Source organism: Canis lupus, chromosome 3 (genome assembly GCF_003254725.2).
Source record: "Canis lupus dingo isolate Sandy chromosome 3, ASM325472v2, whole genome shotgun sequence".
Classification (NCBI taxonomy): Eukaryota; Metazoa; Chordata; class Mammalia; order Carnivora; family Canidae; genus Canis; species Canis lupus.
The window spans coordinates 78,354,620-78,362,098 of NC_064245.1; positions in this window are offsets into that span (position 1 = coordinate 78,354,620).

The following is a 7,479-nucleotide window of genomic DNA, read 5'->3' on the forward strand; positions in this document are numbered from 1 at the left end:
ATCATCCATTTTTAGAGATTTAGATTCTCTGTATCGGTCAAACTCTCAAAAATTTCTCTAGACTACTTATTTCTTCCCAAATTTATCCTTTTACTTTCCACTGCCTACTCAACATAATGTATAAAATATCTAAAATATATCTCAACCTTAACATGCTAAAAACTAAATTCCTGACTTCAGTTAAGACTATTGAATCTTTCTTGTGTAGGTCAAAACCCTTAATGGCATCCATGACTCCATTCATCCAATCCATCAGGAAAGCTTATCTGCTCGATCTTCAACATATTCATACTCATCCTTCTTTTCACCACTGACACTGCTTCCTCCCAGATCTGATGTACTATCATCACACTTACTTGCCTAGGGATATATATATTCATCTATTCATCTTCATGCTTTGTATAGTGCCTAATATCAATAATGCATGTTCATTGAATTAATAAACAATGAATGGAAAAGTGAGTATATATTCTTGCCCATTTGACTAAAAGGACTCATAACATTTTACTGTTATGTTTACTGTTTGACAGAAAAGTCCTCTGAAAATTCTTGAACCTAATACATTCAACTTTCTCCAGAAAATGTACTATTTTCTTGTCATTGTTTTCTTCTTGCCATTGCTTTTTCCTCTCAAATAAACCAAAGGGCAGCATTTGCATCCTTTTTGTGAAAGGGAAAATAAATTCTCTATTTCCCATAATCTTTTCATAACCTTATACCACTTACTTGGGAATTTTTAAATTCCCAAATCATTTAAAAACTTAGCTGCTTTACATCATACCTCTTGGTCTTGTCTACTCCTTGTTAAGTGTATCATTATTCTATTTGTCTCTTTTTTTGTCCTGTCAATACCTCTAAATGTTCTATTATCCATTGCCCCATATAAAATTTCATCATGGATTCCTGTCATGTATTATTTACCTCTCTTTTCTGTATTTACTTTCTTCCCTTTTGTAACATCATATTGTCATTTTCCCCATCCCAGAATTGGGATAAACTTATAAAATTTTAATAGTTAATGATACATTATGGTATTTTGCAGTCATTCAGAACATGAGACTATAAAGAGTCATATACTAATACGTGAGAGCAGGACAATGAAGAACCCAATAAAAGAACAAAGGAGAAAAAGCAGGAGCATCAGAACAGGAAACAAAAATTATCTTGATCTGACTTAGAAAACAACGAAAGCACTTGTATAAAATTCACTACTACCACATAATTCTCATCTCTAAGGACTAAGAAGTGATGAGAAGTAATTTAACAACTCTGTTAAGCATGGAAAAAGAAGTTAAATAGTACTTTATACTAGGAAAGATTTATGAAGACCATGGGTTTTCAGCAGGACCAAATGGTTTGAATGACACTCTCAGGGATCAGACACCTACAGACTGTATATAAGTCATTTTCATTGCATTTTTCCTCTATGATATTACTACATCTTCTCCTCTATTTCCCTCTATACTTTAATGGGTATTTGTCAGAAAAGACAAACTCTTGCACAGAAAATACAAGCCTTACTTATAATAAAAAAGTGGAACAGTACAAACCACACTCTTTCCATTCTAGAAAGAAAAATGATTCAATCATTCTTCAAATCATTCACCAAGGGCTCAGTTGTCCTATTTTCGCCCTCAGCATTATTCCTCTGTGTCAGTGTTTTAGTGGAAAACACACTACAGAGTATGAACTAGAGAGTCTATTAAAAGCTACTGTAGCACCCAGAGGTGTGTGGAAAATGAATTATTGACAGAGTCCTACTGGAGAGGTACCATATCTATCATCTGTTTCAGAATATTTTTTGAAGATTATATGATAGATGTTTTTTTTGTTTTTATTCATTGACATAGAGGAAGAAGAAAATTTAGATTAATATTAATTTCCATAATACAAACTACATTTCAGAAGAAGAACAAATATAACCATTTAAAATTCCATAGACAATGTCATATTAGCACAAACAATAACATTCATCAATGTTGTAAGAATGTGTTTAAACTATTTTATAATGATTTCTGTCTGGTATTTTTTTAAGTGTGCTTCCCTATACAACAAGTTTGGCATCTGTTTCCCTACCATTCTATTTTTGTTTTGCCATAATGTGCCCTTTGTGTTTTTTCTTTGCCTTGTTATCTTTAATCCTTTTAAGACTCTGTCTCTTCATTCATACATAGCACATTAAGTACTTATTAGCTGACTTATGAAAATCTTTGTAAAATGACACTATCACTGTCCCTGTCTCATTTTCCCTGGATTTTCTTTCAAACACATGGTTAGAAACCATGTATTGTCTTATTTTATTGTCTCTTTTAACAAAATTATACCTACATTTTAAGGTTTCTTTATGTATTTTGTTATATTTGACTGGAATTTTCTCTATTGGGGGTATATGTACCATTTTATTTTTAATGCCTCATCAATATTGTTACATTGTATTAACGACTGAAAGTCTGATTGGCATTTGTCAATTATTCAGCAAATATCTATTGAATGTCTAATATATCAGACAAGCAATTTGCAAACTTTTCTGATACAGAGTGAATAAGATTGATTAAATTCTTGCCTTTAGATTATTGGGGCTTGACATCAGTGGTAGATATGATAAACAAGCACAAAATCAAATGTATAAGATTAAATATTTTTGGTATACTTTGTGAAGAAAATAGAGCATTATAATAGCATAGAGACTGACTGAGGAGGAAACCATGGCCCCTTAGAAGAACAGAGCCAAGAAAATATAATGAAGCATGTTATGTAAAGTTTGTCAAGTTTGGAGGTGAATTGGTAAAAAAAAAAAATTCCCCGGTAAGTGTCATACAAATATGACAAGTTTATGGAAATACGTAAACATGACTTAACCTTTCTCAAGAAGGGTCCCAATTCTGTCTAAATGAAGTGAAGACTGGTGGAAGTAACAGGCACTGGAACCAGCAAGCATAAACTCCCAAAGCTAAGTGTGCTTGTCTTTTAAGTAAGGAAGCCAAATATTTGAACAATGAACAAGTGATTAGTGGTGATACATGAGGTTGAAGACACTATTAGAAACCAAATCACACAGCTCTTCTGGCTTTGGGAAGGTTAGATGTTTATTTAAGTGTGATTGAAAGACACTGGAGTGCTTAGGATGTGAGAACCCTATAATATAATATAATTTATGTTTAAAAAAATCTGGTTTATTGCTGTGACAATAGGCAATGGGGAAGTGAGAGAGGATGGTATTGTTGTACTCCACATGAGATAATTTAATTGCCTGTACAAGGGTTTTGGTAGTAAAGGAGGTGAAAGTTAGTCAAATACAGAATGTATGTTAAGGGTACAGTGAGTAAGATTTACATGAAGACCTGTTGCTGGATGTGAAGGAAAATACAATTTTTAATGACTCCTACATTAGTTTTGGACAATTATACTAACATTGGTGCCATTTATAGATATGGGAAAATATTTAGGATTAATAGATTTAGGAGGATATATCAAATATTATATTTCAGTTATAAAAAGTTTAGTTATAAAATGCATATTAAATACAAAAGGTCAAATAGGAGATTAAATATAAGAGTCTTGAGCTCTCAGATATGCTAACAATTATAACTTTAAATTTAGGAGGACTATCACATAGTTTTTAAAGTTACAGAACCAGATAAAGTCTGATAAGGCAGAGATAATATAGAAGAAAAGTTACCCTAGGAGTGTCTCGTTACTTATAGATCTATAGAAAGAAACTGGATAGGAAGAAAAGAAGGATAATGTGGTTGGAACCAGGATCATAAAACAGTTCAAGAAGAAGGCTGTGGTCTACAGATAGTGTAAAATAAAGTTAATTGTATGTCATTGGTGATTTTTATCAAAGCTATTTCATACAAGTTTTAAAAATCAAAGATCATTTGGAATGTATTATAGGAAAACCAGAAACTGAGAAGAAAACAAGGAGAATGGATGGATGCTGCCACTGTGTTTAAAATGAGGATAACTATAACAAGGTAATGATACAGCTGAGCAGCTATTGGAAAACCGTGGCCCATGGGCCAAATCAAGACCGCCATAGCTATTTATTTTGTAAATAAAGTATAGTATTAGAGTATAGTCATGTCCATTCATTTATATATTACATATGGCTGTTTTTCTGCTGCAATGGCAAAAGAGACCATGGGGACAAAAGAGACCATAGGGACTGCAAAGATCAAAATATTTAATATCTGACACTTTACAGGAAAAAAAATTTACTCATTTTCTCAGACAAGGACAAAATTAATAATATAAAAGAGGAAGATGATTGTTGCAGAAGGTAGGTTAAAAAGAATCATATTAAATGAAATGGTTGATTTCATATATTTTCTATTCATATATATATATTTTTTCTCCACTGCCATGTATAGAAACCAAGTGTATAGGTATAGATTCAAAAAGTATGATGCATTTGGTGGTAGAAAGATGAAACAGGCCAACCTGGAGAACTTTACTTCTGGCCAAGACACAATGACAAGGATCAGATTGACTCTTCTGCTTGAAACAACCCAAAACCAGGCAAATAGCAGAAGAAAAAGATTTTCAAGATAGTGAGCTAGAAGATATCAGACAGACAACAAGGGATTGTAATACTCGTGAGATGAAAAACAAATCAAGTGAGACTTGTGGTTGCCACAACTTTCTTCTTTGAGAAAGCTTCCAGGACATGGCTTAGGAAAGGGAAATCCTGGAGCACAGAGGGTATAAACGCAAGAGTCTGGGAAGACTGGGAGTTTGCAGGACAGAGTACTGCAAAGAAAAGAGAACACAGAGTAAACTCTAGAGACTTTAATGAGTGTCTCTCAAGTATTCAAGTGAATAATGACTATTGCATATGCATGAACAAGTAACTCAAAACAGAGAAAAAAACCATCAAAAGGAATAGAGGTACCAATGCTCAGTACTCACACAGAAGTGGAAATTGTGGCTGTTCCTACCACCCAGACTGGAAGACATCATGATTCATAAAGCGGTGTGTAGACAATTGAAGGTCCTGGGGCAGTAGTGGGGCAAGACTAGACTAAAAAACTCTTTGGACCTATGTAACAAATCTTAAAATCAAGACCTGAAAGGATCAAACTGTTTCCAAATAACTATATTCTAAAACAAAGTTCAAAACTATAAGAATATAAAAGTATCCATCACTCAACAAAGAAAAATTACAATGTCTAGCATCCGATAACAAATTATTGAAGCAGAGGGACCTCTGGATGGCTCAGCGGTTAAGCATCTGCCTTTGGCTCAGGTCGTGATCCTGGGTTCTGGGATCAAGTCCCACATTGGGCTCCTTGTGGGGAACCTGCTTCTCCCTCTGCCTGTCTCTCTGCCTCTCTCTCTGTGTGTGTCTCTCTGCAGAGACACAGGCAGAGGGAGAAGCAGGCTCCATGCAGGGAGGCAACATGGGACTCAATCCCAGGTCCCCAGGATCATACCCTGGGCCAAAGGCAGCACTAAACCACTGAGCCACCCAGGCTGCCCTAAATAAACAAATTATCGAAGCAGCAAAGAAGCAAGATATTAGCATACATAATGAAGAGATAAATCAATCAAAATCAACTGAGAACTGATATAGTGCTAGAATTAGCACAGAGGGACATAAAAACAGACGAAAAACACTTATAACTGTATTCCATGGAGGAAGACAAAAAAATTATTCAAATTAGTCTTCCAGAAATGAAAACCACAATGGCTGTGATTAAAGGAAGAGAACAAAAAATCCACTAGACAGGATCAACAGATTAGATATGATAGAACATGAGTCACCATCCAAAACAAAATCACTGGAGAAAATCACAGACAAAAGACAACTGTAAAAAATACAAAGCATTAGTGAACTATAGCACAACAACCTGTATAATTAGAGTCCTTAAAGGATAGGAGAAAGAGAGAAAACAAACAAACAAACAAACAAACAAAAAGTAGAAACAGTGACTAGATACTTTCCTGGCTGTGTTAACAGTCGAAAATAACTCAGTATAATTTATTATACTAACAAAATAAACAGGAAAAATGTGAGATAATCCAAGTATAGTGAAAAAAATTTGATAAAATCCAGTATCTATTACTGATTAAAAATAAAAATTCTCAGAGAACTAAGTATCAAAGAAAACATCCTTGACATAATACAGTGCTTCTTTGAAAAAGCTGCAGTTATCATCATAGTTAATTTTGAAAGAATAAATGCTTAACTTTCATTAGAAACAAGACAAATTTATTCATTCTCTCCACTTCTATTTAACATTGCCCTGGATATCTAATCCAGTAAAATAAGGCAAGATGATAAAATAAAGTTTTAACAAAGAGGTAAATATATCATTATTTAAAGATAAAAAGATATAAAGATGTGATTTTCTCTGTAGAAAATTTGATGCGATTTTCTATTTTAAAAGTTGCTAGAACTGTACTGTGAAAACTAAACCACTGGTGAAAGAAATTGAAGATGACACAAAGAAACAGAAAGAGACTTCATGTTCATAAATTGGAAGAAGAAATATTGTTAAAATGTCTATATTCCCCAAAGCAATCTATTGATTTAATGCAATCCCTATCAAAATACCACCAGCAACTTTCAGAGCTAAAACAAACAATCCTAAAATTTATATGGAACCACACCTGAATAGCCTAAACAATCTTGAAAAAGAAAAGCAAAACTGGAGGTACCACAAGTCCAGACTTCAAGTTATATTACAAAGCTGTAGTGACCAAGACAGTATGGTTCTGGCACAAAAACAGACACATAAATCAATGGAACAGAAAACCCAGAACTGAACCCACAACTCTATCGTCAATTAATCTTTGACAAATCAGAAAAGAATATCCAATGGGAAAAAGACAACCTCTTCTACAAATAGTGTTGGGAAAACTGGACAGCAACATGCAAAAGAATGCAACTGGACCACTTTCTGACATCATACATAAAAATAAATTCAAAATGGATGAAACACCTAAGTGTGATATAGGAAACCATTAAAATCCTAAAGGAGAACACAGGCAGTAACCCCTCTCTTGATGGGATGAACACTGGGTGTTATGTTATATGTTGGCAAATTGAACTCCAATAATAATAATAAAAAAAAGAGAGAGATGTCTCCTGAGGCAAGGGAAACAAAAGCAAAAGGAAACTATTAGGATAAAAGCTGCACAGCGAAGGAAGCAATCAACAAGACTAGAACACAACCTATGGAATAGGAGAAGATATCTGTAAATGACATATCTGATAAAGGGTTAGTATCCAAAATATATAAAGAACTTATAAAACTCAATACCTAAAAAGATCAGTTAAAAAATGGGCAGAAGACACGAACAGACATTTCTCCAAATAAGTCATACAAATGGTTAACAAACACATGAAAATATACTGAACATCACTCATCAGGGAAATACAAATCAAAACCACAATAAGATACCACCTTACACCAGTTGCAATAGCTAAAATTAACAACACAGGAAACAACAGGTGTTGGTGAGGATGCAGAG